Raw genomic sequence first — 16,897 nt, 5'->3', positions numbered from 1 at the left:
TTTACTTATTCACTAACATGAATTTTATTAATTATAAATGACTTGTTGCAACTAAAGAAAGTAATACATATAGATGCAAACACATATAGAAAACATTCCATTTATTATGCTATCTATCTAGTGCCATGAGCAACACTTTGTCCGTTAGAGGATAGGCGGATGCTGTTAATTAACTCCACGGGAAACGTCCACGGCTTCGTAATTATTTGGCAAGCTCAAATCTTCAAGCATAATGATGTATATTTTCAAGCCTCTGTGCTACAGAGTCTATTTTAAAACAGGACTTGGTGAAAGAGAAAAATGAAATCGAAGCCACAGAAATGGGAAATATAAACTGAGATATTCAGGCGAGTTTATTTCCTAAGAAAAACAACAGAAAAGTTGGAACTTAACTCTAAAAACTGAGTCCTGTTATTTAGGACAAACATTATCAAGTTAGAAAAAATATTAGAATATTGCACAGAATATTGCACAGAATCTTTATTAAACCAATTTTTAACCTCATACTTGATACCTACTTAAGTTCAATGATAACTATAGCACCAAGATTTCTAATCCACTACGAGTAAGAAAATGTAGTTGCTTTAAAGCTTTGACTACATTTTTTTTTTCAATGCTCCAAGAAGCAAAAACGAGTGTTATTTACCATGAAGGGATTCATAATAGAAGTGTAACAGAACGATAAGAAAACAACGATAACTTCAAATTTGTAGCCCTTAGGACAGCAACAGAAAATGAATGTGTAATAAGAACTAAACTGAACAATTTAAACAATTAGACATTATCTGCTTAACAAAAAAAGTAATAATAAAAAATAAAAAGATAATGTGTACCAAAAATTGTTACTTCAAGGATATAAAGTACTAGAAATTGATGGCTTAGCCAGCAATATATACTAGGAAATCTATATATGTGATATAACTAGCAAATAAAACCCAAGCCTATCAATTAGAAGAAAAAGCCACCAATAATGCAGCTTTTCATTCCTATTGGCATCTGTGTAAATCATACACAATTTCTATGTAAAGCATATTGATTATGAAATGCAGATGATGCAGTAGTAGCCTGGAAATACACTTTTGAAGAACTAGAGACATGCATGCCTTCATGTAGCATTACCTACAAGCTGCCCCAACAGTTTCTCCAAGCGACAGAATCAGCATGGCCATGCAAAAACATACACTCATTAACAAGCTGAATGGAATCAAGTAACACTGAATCGTTGGTTTATAGAAGAGGATATCTAGAAGATAAAGGCTATACCACTAAGTATAACAGGCTGCCAAGATAGATTGTATTGGAGATACACCAATTCAGGTGTGTTCACTGTGAAGTCAGCCTATGATGTAGCAATGAGAGCAAGTCAGCAACAACACAAGGAAAGGATGCAAGAGGATAGAGGGGGTACGAGCTATGACCAACAGAGCTCAAAAATCTGGAAAGGGGTGTGGTCCTTACAGATGAAACACAAACTAAAACATTTCATCTGGAGGTGTCTACATCACAGCCTGCCAGTAAATGAACAAATAAGCAGGAGAACAGGTAAAGGCAATCCAATGTGTAGAAGTTGTGGGGAAGAGGTGGAAACAATCGAACATATGCTGTTTTTTTGCAACACTGCAGAAACCACCTGGAAACTAGCACCAATACAACGGGATGGTTTGAAGGATATGAGAAGCAATTTTGTAAGATGGTGGGAAGGGATATTAGGAGCATATAGCGCTAACTGTAAATATCCTCTGGCAAATATGGAAGACGAGGAACAGGAAAGCTTTTGATGAAAATGATGCAGATCCAAGGAAGTCAGTACAGAAAGCTATGGTAGAGTGGAATGAGCATATAGAAGCCCAAAAAGGTATAGATGGAGAGTTCATTCAACAAACAACAAGCTCAAATAGAAGCGAGGAATGGAAGCCACCCTCAAGAGGACAGATAAAGATAAATTCTGATGCTGCGTTTTCACAAAACATGGAGAGAACAGGCATAGGTGCTGTGGCTAGGAATGCAGAAGGAAAACTGATGAAAGCATGGGCAAGAGCTGAACTAAAAGCTAGCGAGCCACAAGTGGAGGAAGCAGCAGCAGTTCGGATGGGAATGCAAATGGCCTGCAATGCAAACTGGAAGGAAGTAGAATTCCAGTCTGGCTGCAAGGAGGTAGTGGACATGATTAACAAGGAAAAGGAGCATCATACCAGGATAGCTATTGTGCTTGAAGACATTGCAAATATGAGATGTTTGTTTGAACAATGTACTTTTCTTTTGTTCATAGAGCTGGAAATAGCTGTGCACATAGCTTAGCAAAATTTGCGGTAAAGCTAACTAAAAATGTTGAATGGGAAGAGTGTTTTCCCATGTGGGTCCATGAGAGTGCACAAAAGGATTACAAAGGGAGAAATTCTGATGTATCCAATCTTGTAATATCAAGTTCATGAAATGAAATGAATTTATGATGTTTGACAAAAAAAAAATTAACAAGCTGAATCAGACAGGGCAAATTACACTTTATCTTCCTGTGATTTAGCTATTTTTCACATAATCCCCCTAAAGTTTCAAAAGCTATACATAACTCTCTCATAGTTTGAATTAAAGTGTCAAAGTGACGAAAATGATCATTCGTAACGGAACCTTTAAAATATTGAAATTGCCCTTATAAATAAATGACATACTAATCCCGTATGATTTTATATTTTACCATATAACCCCCTTATGGTTTAATGCTTTACGATAAAACTTTCTTATGGCTTTCAAAATATACACATAGCCCTCCTTGGTTAATAAATAATTTTTAATTTTACATAAGGGTATTTTTGACATTTTAGGTGACTCCATTACAATTCATCATTTCCATCACTTTGACACTTTAATCCAAACTATGAGGGGATTATGTATAGCTTTTGAAACCATAGGGGGATTATGTAAAAAAATATATACTAGAGGGGGGTCAAGTGTAAATTGCCCAATCAGACAAGAAAACATAATTTGAGTTCGACAAATAATTACTAGTCTTCAAATGAAATAGAGAAATGAGTGCAACTATCCGTCCTCTTTTAAGCATATTATTGAAAATTTCAAAATTGATCGGGAACGGAAGAGAGCCATATATGTTCCACTTCAATTTAAGATGCTGCAGAGGCCCCATCCTGGGCCTGTACACGTGGCAGCCCAGGGTTGACCCAAGCTGGGCTTGCACCCCGGGCCCACGGGGAACCAGCCCAGGGTGAGCGGCGGCTAGGGCTCCGGGGGGCTCCCGAGAGCTACCCCGCAGAGGGCGGGAAGAATCCCCCTCGGCGCGGGGTTGGAAGCTATCCACGGCAAGTCCCGGAACATACGGACGTCGGACTCTTCAACAGGTATAAATGGTAACACATACCTACGGTACAAGGTACGCTCACTATTGGCAGATTACCCTCTCAATACACTACTCTACAACACTCCGTCCACTGGAAAGCTAACTTGATCGTCGGAGTGCCCTTGGGGACAACCCTCGGGCCCCCTCTGCTAGTTAACCCTTGTTCGTTTAGCAGGCTTGGAACCAGCTCTTCCATCAGCACCCCGAGCTCATCAGGTTAGCTCGGTCAGGGGAAGTTCCGTGCTTCTTCAGTTGGCACCGTCTGTGGGAACGAAGATACGAGTATTTGTGTTGATGGCGAGAACGCGTTCCAAGCGAACCGTGGATAACACTGATCCCGGAGCCGGCGAGGGATCCCGGCGGTTGGAGACCGAGGCAGCCCGAGGCGCCGGGGGCTCGACCCTTTCTGGGGAACGGAAACAGCAGATCTATCAGTTTGTGACCGAGAATCTCCCCATGCTGGAAGACATAATCCGGCAGGCGAAGGAGGGGGGAGAGGCTGGCGGTGCGCAGACCTCTAAGGCGAAGGGGAAGGAGAGGGAGCCGCACCCCATCTCCTCAGAGGACGAGTCGCGGGACCAGCCCCCCAGGAGGAAACGACCGCGTACTCCTCCCAGGCCGCAGGCCTCGATGGTCGGGGACAGTGAGAGGTATTCTCGCGACCGGTCCGCCGGGGGTCGGCTGAGGAACCCCTCCTCATGGAAGCTTGCGCGGAACGAGCCGGAGCGATCCCCCGCCCGGTCTATCAGGAGCCGGCCGCGGGACCCTCCCCAATGGCAGTCCGTCCGGGACGAGTTCGAGCAGATCCTGCGACCACAACAGTATGAGGACAACTACGCAGCCTCGCCCTTCACCCGAGAGGTAGAGGACTACCCGTTACCTCGGCGGTTCAAAATTCCGAACATCGAGCTGTGCTGTACGATGGCTCAACTGACCCGGAAGACCATCTCTCGGTCTTCCTGACGCACATGCGTCTACAAACCGCCACGGATGCCCTCCGTTGCAAGGCCTTCCCCATGTTTCTGAAGGGTAAGGCCCGGCTCTGGTTCCAGGGCCTAGCGCCGGGGTCTATCCGGAATTTCACCGAACTGGCCAGACAGTTCGCCGCCCAGTTCGTCTCCTCGAAGACTTACTCGAAAAATACGGCTCACCTGATGGCCGTCAAGCAGAAGCCGGACGAGTCCCTAAAGAATTTCATGACGCGCTTCAACTCAGAAAGCCTGCAGATCAGGGATAAGGATGAAAAGGTGGTCAAGGCCGCCTTCATGAACGGGCTAAGGGTAGAGGAGCTCTACTACAAGCTTGTCGAACAGCCCCCCAAGAATCTGGGAGAGCTCCTGACCCGGGCTCACGCTGCTGCCAACGCAGAGGAGGCCGGCCGCCTGAAACGAGAATCAGATCGGGAGCTCGGGGACCGGAAAGGACGGGCAAACCCCCCTGAAACCAAGGACGGCCAAGCCAGGAAGAACGTCTTCGATCGCCTCTCTAAGGATAGGGCCCCCGCTCCACCGCCGCTCCCTGAAAAAGGGTATACCCCCCTAATTCGGCCAAGGGCACAAATCCTGGCTGTCATGGAGACAGAGGGCTTAGGAGACCGGCCGCCTAAAATGGGCACACTTCAGAATAAGAGGACCCAGGACCGGTACTGCGCCTTCCACAGAGACGTCGGGCATGACACTGAGGGGTGCTGGGCCCTAAAGAGGGAGATTGAGGACCTCGTTCAGCGCGGCTTCCTGGGGCGATTTGTGCGGCAAGGTCGCCCAGGCCAGGAGCCGGGACGCACCTACCGTGGAGAGAGAGGCGAGGGCCAGCACCGTGACCGACCTGATCGGCGTGGCGCACCCCGGGGCTATTCCCCCGACCAGGACGCCCAGAACTTGGCTGGTGTGATAAACACCATTGCCGGCGGTCCACGGGAGGGACAGCCATGCAGCTCGGAAAAACAAGCGATCTCCCCCCGCGGGGGACGACTCCCTAAAACGCCTGCGCATGGACGAGGAGATCACCTTCGAGCCGAGGGACGCGGTTCCCCTAGCATCTGGGAACCATGAGGCCATCGTCATCAATGTTGTGACCAACAACTATCGGGTGAAGAAGGTATACGTCGACCAAGGGAGTGCGGTCCACATTATGTTCTATCGGGTGTTCAAGGAGCTCGGCTTGGAAGATGGACAGCTAACTCCTGTGCGGACACCTCTGGTAGGCTTTACGGGACCACCCATCAACCCGGAGGGGATGATCACCCTGATGGTCACAGTAGGTCAGGCACCCAGATGTCGGACCATCCCTGTCAACTTTGTGGTGGTCAAGCAGCCGTCCCCATACAACATATTTCTAGGTCGGCCGGCCTTGAACGCCCTCCAAGCCATTCCTTCAACGCTCCACCTCAGCGTCAAATTCCCACCCCGGGAGGAGTTGCCGAGGTGCATGGAGATCCGGAGGTGGCCCGAACTTGCTACCTAGCCATGCTCCGGGGACACGAGAAGGTGGTCACTCAGGCGACCAGCTTGGAGCCTTACATCCCGGGCGAGGAGGAACGGCAGCTGGGCACTCCGGATGAGATCGAGCAGTTTCCATTGAAGGAGGATAGGCCTGATCAGGTAATCCGCATCGGTGCATCGCTACCGCCCAGGGAGAAGGATGACCTGAAATCCCTCCTAAGGGAGTACGCCCAAGTTTTCGCCTGGACGGTAGAGGATATGCCCGGGATTCCGACCGACCTGGCCGTTCACCACCTCAACATAGACCCCCGTTTCAAGCCAGTAAAACAGAAAAAGAGGAACTTCGCTCCGGAGAGGAAGGAGGTCGGAAATCTGCTGGAATCCAAGATCATCATGGAGGTCTACTACCCGACCTGGCTGGCCAACCCTGTTCTGGTGAAGAAGGAGGACCAGTCCTGGAGGATGTGTGTTGACTTCACAGATCTCAATAAAGCATGCCCAAATGACTGCTTCCCCTTGCCGAGGATCGACAGGTTAGTAGATGCTACTGTTGGTTTTGACGCTTTGTGTTTTCTGGATGCCTTTAAGGGATACCACCAGATAGAGATGGCCGAGGAGGATCGGGAGAAAACATCGTTCATCACCGAGGAAGGAACTTACTGCTACCGGACGATGCCCTTCGGACTAAAGAATGCCGGAGCTACTTACCAACGCCTGGTCAATAAACTATTTCAGAACCAGATCGGCAGGACCATGAAGGTCTACGTGGACGACATGATCGTCAAGAGCCGAGCAGGACCACAGCTCGTCCCCGACCTGAGGGAGATCTTGAGCATCCTCTGGGAGAGTCGGATGCGGTTGAACCCGAAGAAGTGCACCTTCGGAGTTAGGTCGGGCCGGTTCCTCGGTTTCTCCGTCTCCCGAGAAGGGATCCGGGCCAACCCCGAAAAACTCCAGGCCATCATGGATATGGCCCCTCCACGGAATATGAAGGAGGTCCAGCGGCTCACGGGAAGGATGGCCGCCCTGAGTAGATTCCTCTCCCGGTCCGCGGTGAGGGGGCTCCCTTTCTTCCGAATCCTTAAGGCACCCAAAGACTTTCAGTGGACCGAGGAGTGCGAGAAGGCCTTCACCGACCTCAAGGCGTATCTAGCTGAGCTGCCCACCCTGACCGCCCCGGAGCAGGGAGAAACCTTGTTCCTGTACTTGTCCGCCTGCAACGAGGCCGTCAGCGCAGTTCTAGTGCGAGAGGACAAGGGGGCTCAGAGGCCGATATATTACGTCAGCCGTGCCCTACAAGGTCCGGAGACGCGGTACACGCCGGCGGAGAAGCTGGTTCTCGCCCTGGTACACGCCGCCCGAAAGCTCCGACCTTACTTCCAGGCCCACAGCATCTTGGTCATGACCGATCAGCCCTTGCGACAGATTCTCACAAAACCAGAGGTCTCGGGTAGAATGACTAAGTGGGCCGTCGAGCTCGCCGAGCATGACATCGGCTACCAGCCCCGCACCGCTATCAAAGCCCAGGCCCTGGCAGACTTCCTCGCCGAGGGAGCCAGTCAATCCACAATTGAGCCGAGCACCCTGCCAGAGGAGGCCAGTCCAGAAGAGCCTTGGCTACTATTCGTGGACGGGGCTTCGAGCAAGGAGGGAAGCGGGGCAGGTCTGCTGCTCACCTTGCCAACGGGGGAAGAGCTGACCTATGCTCTCCGGTTTGACTTCCCCGCGTCTAACAATGAGGCTGAGTATGAGGCCCTATTGACAGGGTTGCGGATAGCCCACCAGATGGGTATTACCGCGATCAAAGTCCGGAGCGACTCTCAGCTCGTCGTCCTCCAAGTCCGCGGGGAGTACGATGCCAAGGAAGACGTCATGAAAAAATATTTGGCTAAGGTGCAGGAGACGATACAGCTTTTCAGCCTCTTCGAGATCGAGCGGGTGCCACGGTCACAGATCAAGCGGGCGGACGCCCTGTCGAAACTGGCGTCTTCCTCGTTTGCCCACCTGAGCAAGGAAGTCCTGGTAGAGGTGGTAAAGCAGAAAAGTATCGACCAGGCCCAGATCCTGGCTATAGACAGCTCGGCCACCTGGATGACCCCCCTCGTAAACCTCCTCAGCTCGGGCGCCCTCCCTGAGAACAAGACCGAAGCTCGCCGAATCCAGCTCAGAGCTGCTAAGTATGCCTACGCTGGGGGAACCCTCTACATGAGGTCATACTTATCCCCCTGGCTAAAGTGTGTGACTCCCGAGGAGGGCGATTATGTCCTCCGCGAAATCCACGAAGGGATATGCGCGGCACACGTGGGGTCCCGGGTGCTGGCCAAAAAGTGTCTTCTCCTGGGCTACTATTGGCCCTCCGTCTTCCGAGATGCTGCAGAGCTGGTTCAAAAATGCCGAGCTTGCCAAGTGCATGCCCCGCTGCGCCACCAACCCGCCCGGGAGATGGTCCCCATCCACAGTCCTTGGCCTTTCGCCCAGTGGGGGATAGACCTCCTGGGTCCCTTCCCCCGAGCTCCGGGCAGGTACGAACACCTCGTGGTGGCCATAGACTATTTCACAAAGTGGATGGAAGCTGAACCCCTGGCCACTATCTCCGGGAGAGCAATACAGAAGTTCTTTTGGAAAAACATAGTCTGCCGCTTTGGAATCCCGCATGTCCTGATATCCGACAACGGGCGACAGTTTGCTGAAAATCCCTTCAAAAGCTGGTGCGCAGAGCTCGGGATTAACCAGCACTTCACCTCGGTCGGACACCCTCAGGCCAACGGTCAGGTGGAGAACGTCAACCGAACCATCCTACAGGGGCTGAAGACTAGACTGGAGCTAGCCCATTCTAACTGGTTGGAGGAACTTCCTAGTGTCCTCTGGGCTTACCGCACTACGCCCAGGACGGCAACCCATGAGACCCCGTTCTCTCTGACTTACGGAGTAGAGGCAGTGGTACCCGCGGAGATTGGTCTCCCCTCGCCCCGGACACAGAATTTCGTTGCGACGACCAACGCGGAAGAGCTGAGATATAACTTGGACACGCTGGAGGCTAAGCGTGAGGAAGCAGCGGTACGAATGGCTAAGTACAAAAGTCAGCTCGCCCGCTATCATAATGCCAAAGTGAGGACCATACAGTATTAGCTAGGGGACGTTGTCCTAAGGAAGAACTCGATCAGCCGGGCACATGCCTCCAACAAGCTTGATCCTAATTGGGAAGGGCCGTACAAGGTCTTGGAGGCAAGCCAAGCTGGGTACTGCAAACTCGCGAAGATGGATGGATCAGAGGTACCCCGCACCTGACACTTCTCCAATCTGCGACTGTTTGTAGCGTAGGTTAGACTAGGATTTTCGGCTGTCTGATTCTTCAGAATCCAAATTTCAGTTTCGTCATTCAATAAAGGCTTGACTTTCGAGTTTTAACTTCATTTGTGCTTGTTTGTCTTTTGAGTTTTAATCTTACACTAGCACACTTAGCCTTCCTTCACTAACTGTCCTAGTGGGGGGCTAGGGAGTAAGACGCGAATGCGGGAGTATTCGACCCGGGAGGTCGGCATGATTGGAAAGCCTTTGAAGGATTCTGAAAGTTTAACGCTCGACCCAGGAGGTCGGCACGGCTTGAGGCTTTGAAAGCCGGACGCTCGGCCCCAAGAGGTCGGCGTTATGTGGATTATTGTGGGTTCGTTGGATTTCGGGAGTTCGACGTTCGACCCAGGAGGTCGGCGGGACCATCCTGAAAGTTTCAAGTGAACTATTGTGGGTTCGTTAAAATTCGGGAGTTCGACGTTCGACCCAGGAGGTCGGCAGGACTATCCTGAAAGTTTGGTGCTCAGTCCCAATAGGCTGGCACGTCGCCTTGATGAGTATACTAGGTGCTTGATCCAAGAGGTCGGCACATGGTTTTGATAGTCGGATTGCCTTTGACAATTTAGCTGTTAGATTGAAAAGGGGTATATATATATAGTGCTCGACCCAGGAGGTCGGCACATGGTTTTGGTCGCTAGAGTTTGGCGTATGCGAGAATTACGAGATCCTCTTCGAATTTCGTATATGCATTTAAGGCCTATCTATTACAAAACTTCCCGCCTGTCTATTACAAAACTTCCAGCCTATCTATTACTAGGCCTACCGAGCTATACAAGGAAAGGGGGACTTGGCTGCGTCTTCGTCTTGCTGGCGACCTGCTTGAGGTGGGAGCTGAAGGTACACCTCAAACGTGCTGAGAGGTAGGAGCTGAAAGTACACCTCAAACGTGCTGAGAGGTAGGAGCTGAAAGTACACCTTAAGCATGATGGAGGTCGGGTGGAGAAGGCTGTTAAAAAGGAAGATGGTGGAGAAGGCTGTTAAAAGGGAAGATGGACCCTCAAGAGCATTTTCAACTGGAGCAGGGTCACATCCTTATAAGGCTTTCCGTCTCAGATGGACCCCCAAGGGCATTTTCAACTGGAGTATGGTCACATCCTTACAAGGAGACGGAAAGGGTTTCTGGAGTGGCCGGCCTTAGGCCACAGGCTCCTTCCCGGAAGCCCTGCCAGGAGTCTCCTCCTCCTCCAGGGGGAGCTCCGCCAGCTCGGCTCCCACATCACTCCTTCCCACCAGATCCTTCAGGGCATGCCCCTTGCGGTACCCATCGAAGAGCCAGTCCAGCTTCTCCTCGGCCGCAGGATTGTAATCCTTGAAATCACCCAAGTTGAAGCCGGGTGGGTTGAGGCCCTTCACTTTGTCCAGGGTCCACGTGGCGCCCATCTGGAAGATGGGCTGGTTGAGGTAGGCCACGTCATCGGCGAACTGGTCGGAGCAGAGGAAGTCCCGGACAGCCTTCTTGCGCTCCCGGCTAATGGCGCCAGAGAGCTCAAAGGCGTGCTCCTCCTTCAGCTTCGCCACGCCCTTCTTCTCCTGGTCCAGCTCAGACCGGGTGGAGGCGAGCTGGACCTGGGAGTCCTCCAGCCCCTTTTCAGCCTGGCCCAGCTTGGCCTTAAGGGAGTCTACCTCCTTAAGGGCCTTGGCCAGTTTCTGCTCGGCCTCCCGGTTCTTCTTTTGCATTTTCTCCAAGTCAGGAGACAACTCGGAGAAGCGGGTAACCAGGGCAGCACCGGCGGCGTTGGCCTGCAGAAATGGAAGTAAGAGTCAGCACACTGCTAACCCCGTTCAAAGAAAGAGCAGGGGCCCAAAGGACCTAAGAGGGAGAGGGCTTACTTGGGCATGGGCGGTGTAGTACATGTCCTGGAGCTCGGACGGGGTGGCCAGCTCCATCCACTTCTTGTCACGTGGAAGGATTGAGCCCGTGACCAGCTCGCGAACCACCTCGGGGAATTGGGCTCGGTCATTGATGGAGAGCTCCTAGGACGGGCAGAAGCGCCGGGGATCATGCAATGTGGGGGCCTGTCCCGGCTTCGAGGGGGCCACGTGGCGAAAGTGCCACAAGCTCGGGGGAGCGCTCTCTTGGGCGTGCTCCTCTGCGGAGCCTACCCCCAGGTGGACCGGGCCCCCAGACGTCAGCAGGAGAAGGCGCTGAGCTGGGCCTTGCGCGGTTTTCTTCCCAGGCTGGGAAGGCTCGTCTTCTCGCCCCCTCTTCTGCCCCGTTGCCTTCTTCTTCCCGGGGGCTTGCTTGGAGGGGGACTGAGCTTGGGAGGCCTCCTTCTGGGGGGTCGAGCTGCCCCCAGGAGTCGCAGAGGCTTCAGGGGCCTTCTTCGCCGCCTCAGGCTATTCAGCGGAGGCGGCCTCCTCGGTCGGCGCGCCTAGTAGCCTGGAGAGCCTCTTCACTGCAGAAAACATCACCGGATTAGTGCTACAGGTCGGAAAAACAAAGGGGGAAAGGCAGCAGGTAACAAGGAAGCAAGAGCAGTATTACAGGCATCTCGGTCGGCGGTGGAGAACTCCACCCCTCCGGGGGACCCGGACAACTTTCCCAACTGCCCGGCTGCGGAAATCTGCTGGGTGGAGAACTTGGCTGCGTAAAGCTTCGTCGCAGAGCCCAGCAGCTGGTCGAATGCCTCAGGTTCCAGGTCCTTCGGATAGGGGTTGTCCCCGACCTTCCACGCTTTGCGATGGAATCGCATGTTCTTAACAAAAAAGAAGTCCCCCTTCCAGTTTTTTACGGAAGAGGGGACCCCATACAGTAGATCCCGGGCGCCCTTCCCGCCGCGATTGCTGGTAGAGCGGCGGCAGAAGTAGTACCACCCGGGGAGAGAAGCCTTGAGGGCGTAGGTGGAACGGAAGAGGGAGAGAGAGTAGGGGATGGAGCAGATCTGACAGTAATCCGAGGATGATCCTGATCGAGTTGGGGTGGACCTGGGTTATCCTGAGCCCCCAGTAGCTCAGGATCTCGGCCAGGGTTGGAGGAATGGGAAATCGAAACCCCGCGACCAGTTGCTCTTTGTAGATGGCTACAAAGCTTTGGGGAGGTCGGCATGCCCGGTCGGTGGGCCCGGCAGCTCGCGGCTCGAAGGCCGGAGGAATGGAGAATGAGGCGGCCAGCCCGGCCACCGCCTCGGGCGAGATGGTGGTCTCCTCCCGGTCGGGGTGGCCGTAGTTGAACTCAGGGTCATCCCCCTGCTCGGCAGCAGGGGTCCCCTCTGAGGAGTCCCTGTCCTCCCCAGCTCCCTCCTAGGCTCCGCCAGGAGAGTTATGCGGGGATTTGGGGGAGGGGACAGAAGTGGCTTGCTGCTCGATGAAGGCATCGAGCTCGGCCGCCTCCATCCGGAGTTGGGCAGAAGGAGAGTGGGCGGATGGAGAGCTCATGATGTCGACAGGCTCTAACAAGTCAGGAATGGGAAAGTTGGGGTTGGAAGCAGAGGATGAAGAAGGAGAAGGAGGGGGGGATGGTGAAGGCGAAGATGAAGATGAAGAAGAGGACGAGGAGGAAATGAAGATTCTGGTGGCTCTACGACGGACCGGAGTCTGGGACGCGGAGGAAGTGACGTCGGAGTGACCCGACATAAAGTGTAGGGGGTAGCAAAAGGCGGAAAGGAAATGCGAAAGAAGAGGGGAAAGGACTTACTGATGATCGGAGTGAAGAAAGGGGTGGAGAAGTCGCCGGAATCTGGGTGCTGTTGGCCGGAAATGCACTACTGGGAGTTTGAGACGCATGATAAAAGGAGAAAATGACAAATGGAGCTAACCGGAATTTGGCAGCCACTATTTATAGGGGACGAAATGGGGGGAAACGGTTTGCTTGAATTTGAACCGACCCATGTGAACGCATTAAATGGGGGTACGGAGACCGAAGGGACGCGACAACTGAAAGGACGCGGACGCCACTTCCCGATGTCAGCACTGCACCGGAGGTGACCGCGGCAGAGCGGTGTGATGATGGGCTTCCACGTGGCTAAGTGATAGATCAGGTCTGCCCGGGAACCTGACCTAATCTAGGGGGCTAGTGCAGAGGCCCCATCCTGGGCCTATACACGTGGCAGCCCAGGGTTGACCCAAGCTGGGCTTGCACCCCGGGCCCACGGGGAACCAGCCCAGGGTGCGCGGCGGCTAGGGCTCCGGGAGGCTCCCGAGAGCTACCCCGCAGAGGGCGGGAAGAATCCCCCTCGGCGCGGGGTTGGAAGCGATCCACGACAAGTCCCGGAACGTACGGAGGTCGGACTCTTCAACAGGTATAAATGGTAACACATACCTACGGTACAAGGTACGCTCACTATTGGCAGATTACCCTCTCAATACACTACTCTACAACACTCCGTCCACCGGAAAGCTAACTTGATCGTCGGAGTGCCCTTGGGGACAACCCTCGGGCCCCCTCTGCTAGTTCACCCTTGTTCGTTTAGCAGGCTTGGAACCAACTCTTCCATCAGCACCCCGAGCTCATCAGGTCAGCTCGGTCAGGGGAAGTTCCGTGCTTCTTCAGATGCAATTACCTTGTTGGACATGCTTTCCTTCTTTCGGCAGCCTCAGTAACATATCCATGCGCAGGGGTTGGCTCACATGCATGAAGAAAAAGTATTTAGTAGCACAACACAATGAAATGAAATGCTAATTTTGTTACTTTGAGGATTTATTTCCTGCAGAGTGCAGTTTGTGGAGAAGTAAGAGCTAAAAGCAAAGTTATGGAGTAATTACGAGAATAATTGACAATACATTTACTAAATAGCAACTAATCTGTCGATTTCCATGTTAATCTATATGATAAAATCAGACAATAAAAGGAGTACAACACTCATGACAAAAAGAAAGAAAATACTATAGCACAAAGTTTTCAGAAGACCGTAGAAAGCTAGTCTCAGCATAATCCACATGACTATGCTGTCACACATATAATTGATGCTAGGAGGTGATCTCTGAAGTTGAAATTTTTGTGCTCATGCATGAATAATATAGATAAAGTGGTCAGGTCCTTCAGGACCAGAAAAAATACTAAATTAGTAAAAAATAAAAATAAAAATTTACCTCCATAGACAGACTCAACACATCCCACATTCTATGACAGAAAGGGAAAAGTAGTGCAATGACCTTATTGCTAAGTCAAAAACAGAATGTAATTGACTAAACTCTCACAGGATGCATTCAGTTAAATCCCTGAAGACCATTATGGAGCTCATAATTACAAGTTTGAGACCAAACATCAGCCGCCCGAAGAACATAGGTATCGCGTCTAGAGTTTATGAATAATAACTGCCGAACACTACAAACGGAAACTAAGCATCAAATCTAGGTCTGAGGCATTTTTAGCCAATACATTGAAAGAGCAGAAAACGGAATGAATAAAGTAAAACTGCCTTTGTCTTAACATATAAGTTTCCACTTCATAATTCGGCAAAACTTTCGGTCTATGGATGCGATACTAAAAGATAGAATGCCCAATAACCAACTAAGTATATCAAAAGCCTGAACAAATCATATTAACTTTCATGTGATTTTTGAAGTACCAACTGTGATACCCAACAATTTTCAGTAGGGGTTTTAGTGTAAATTATGAGACTATTATGGTAAAATTTAAAGAGCAAAGAAATTGGAGCATTATTGTGCAATTTTAAATAATTAGAAGAAGAAAACATTTCTTATCTCTCTCTCTCTCTCTCTTCCTCGCCGCCCAGCCCAGAGAGGAAAAAGAAGACTTCGGCCTCCTCTTTTTAATGTTGTCTTCGGGCCAATTACCAAGAAGGGTCGTGGTTTGATATTCCAAAAATGTCCCTAGATGCCTGTTACTTGAACTCTTTCTTGATAACTGTCAAATTGGCCTTGATTGTGATATTTTTGTTCTACTCCCTGAAATAAATGTAAATTACGAAAAGTGAGTAGAATCTAATAATTAATTCACATCAGGTCAGGTAATAGGGAAAATTAATAATAAAATAAATGATAAAATTGTAACCTATCAATTCCCCCCACACCTAAATCATGCTTGTCCTCAAGCATAAGAACAGTAAACAAACACCAATATTTGACAATGGCTATTGCTCTATCCAACAAATTGCCAAGATACCAAGAAAAATAATAATCAAGCATCAATGGTCAAGTCCAAGAAACATCACTCCGGTTAGCTTCTAAACCACAAACTCCTCTAATTTCAGGTTAACTAATCTAAGAAAAAGGAATGACACACAACATTTATCAGCAAATGGTCCAACTATTAACCAAAATCTCAACATTAAATCCATAAATTGGCGAGCTGACTTTTATTATACACTAACACAACATTCACTTTTTTTTCATGTTTTTCTATTTTTCTCTTTTTTTTCTCTCTCTTTTTTTTTTTAATAGTAACACAAGACTTAGTCTCTGGCCATTGAAGCTTTTTGACGCGAACTCCGACATTTGTCAGATGAAAGAGCCCGGTTACTCAGCTCCTATCGCCACGTGACCACGCACTCATAGCAATTACTATTTTTTGACGCGAGAATCGACACTTTTGGTGAAGATCCGCGGTTACTCGGTAGTAAATACTAGCGGAGTACAATCAACTCTTATTCACAGCCAAATAACACCAAAAATTCAAAATAACACAAAAACCAAAAGGAAATTTGCATCAGCTAGTTTCATTTTCAAGCATGGAGAACTAAAGTTAATAACCGGACCAATTCACATGAAAATGCCAACAATCATTTCCAATGCTTAGAAAAGTTAACCAAAAATTAGAAGAGCTACATAATCCGATATTCACCAAAGGAATGCTCTTGGATTCAACCACATTAACTCGACACATTTTTATTATTAAAACTTGGCAAAAGTAGAAATAGGGACAACAATCCAACATCAAACTTGGCAGTCATAGGAGAGCTAGACAGATAAATGACAAAAAGTAAACGAAAACTAGACAAATAACAGACTAAAAATAAAAGAAAAATATCTGAAAACTAAGAACTAGAAAAACTATCAGCATAACTGCTCCCCCCCACACCTAGATCCTACATTGTCCTCAATGGAGGTAATAAAGTAAATAAAATGAAGAGAACAATGAAACTTCCCTTTCGAGTGGCGAAGGGGTAGGCGGGAACAGTGGAGGAAAACCGATGTGGCGAAAGTATGCACCCAAGTACTGAGACATCTTAACTCAATTCAACCAGCAAATGCAAAACTCTGTCCACCCAAAATCTCAACAAATGGCTCCAGTTGGCCAGTTACCGTTTGAACTCAAAATCAGCAATAGCAGTGCAGAAATTAGACAGCAACAAATCAATGAGAACACTTAGCTCTCACTCAAACAGTCACCCAAATAGCAACCTAAGGCAGCAGCCAATTTGGCACCGACTAATCACTTAAATTGGATCGATGTCAACGAGTAGATTCAAGTGCCCTCGTGCCACCCAAAACGTCAACCAAGTGAAACAAACGGGCAGAGTATTCTTCAAATTGTTAACTTAAATCCAGTCAACAACCAAGGCAGCAAAACAACCCCCAAAACAGTGCAATTAACAACCCCAGCAATTCAATCAGATGCACCCAACTGGAATAAGCAATGTAAATGGCATAGAAACCTCCCAATTTAACAAACAAGTGCGGTATTTCAGCTCACCCAAAGTCCCAACAAACGGCTCCAGTTGGCCAATTAATTGCACAATTGCACCCAACCCAAAAGAAATAGCAATTCCAAGCGAAAATAGCCCGACCAGTACCACTGGTGGAATTCACCAATTGAGGAAATAAACTCCAACCGTCAACAACATTAACTATTGAG

Source organism: Coffea eugenioides, chromosome 1 (assembly GCF_003713205.1).
Source record: "Coffea eugenioides isolate CCC68of chromosome 1, Ceug_1.0, whole genome shotgun sequence".
Taxonomy (NCBI): Eukaryota; Viridiplantae; Streptophyta; class Magnoliopsida; order Gentianales; family Rubiaceae; genus Coffea; species Coffea eugenioides.
This window is presented reverse-complemented; position numbering follows the sequence as displayed.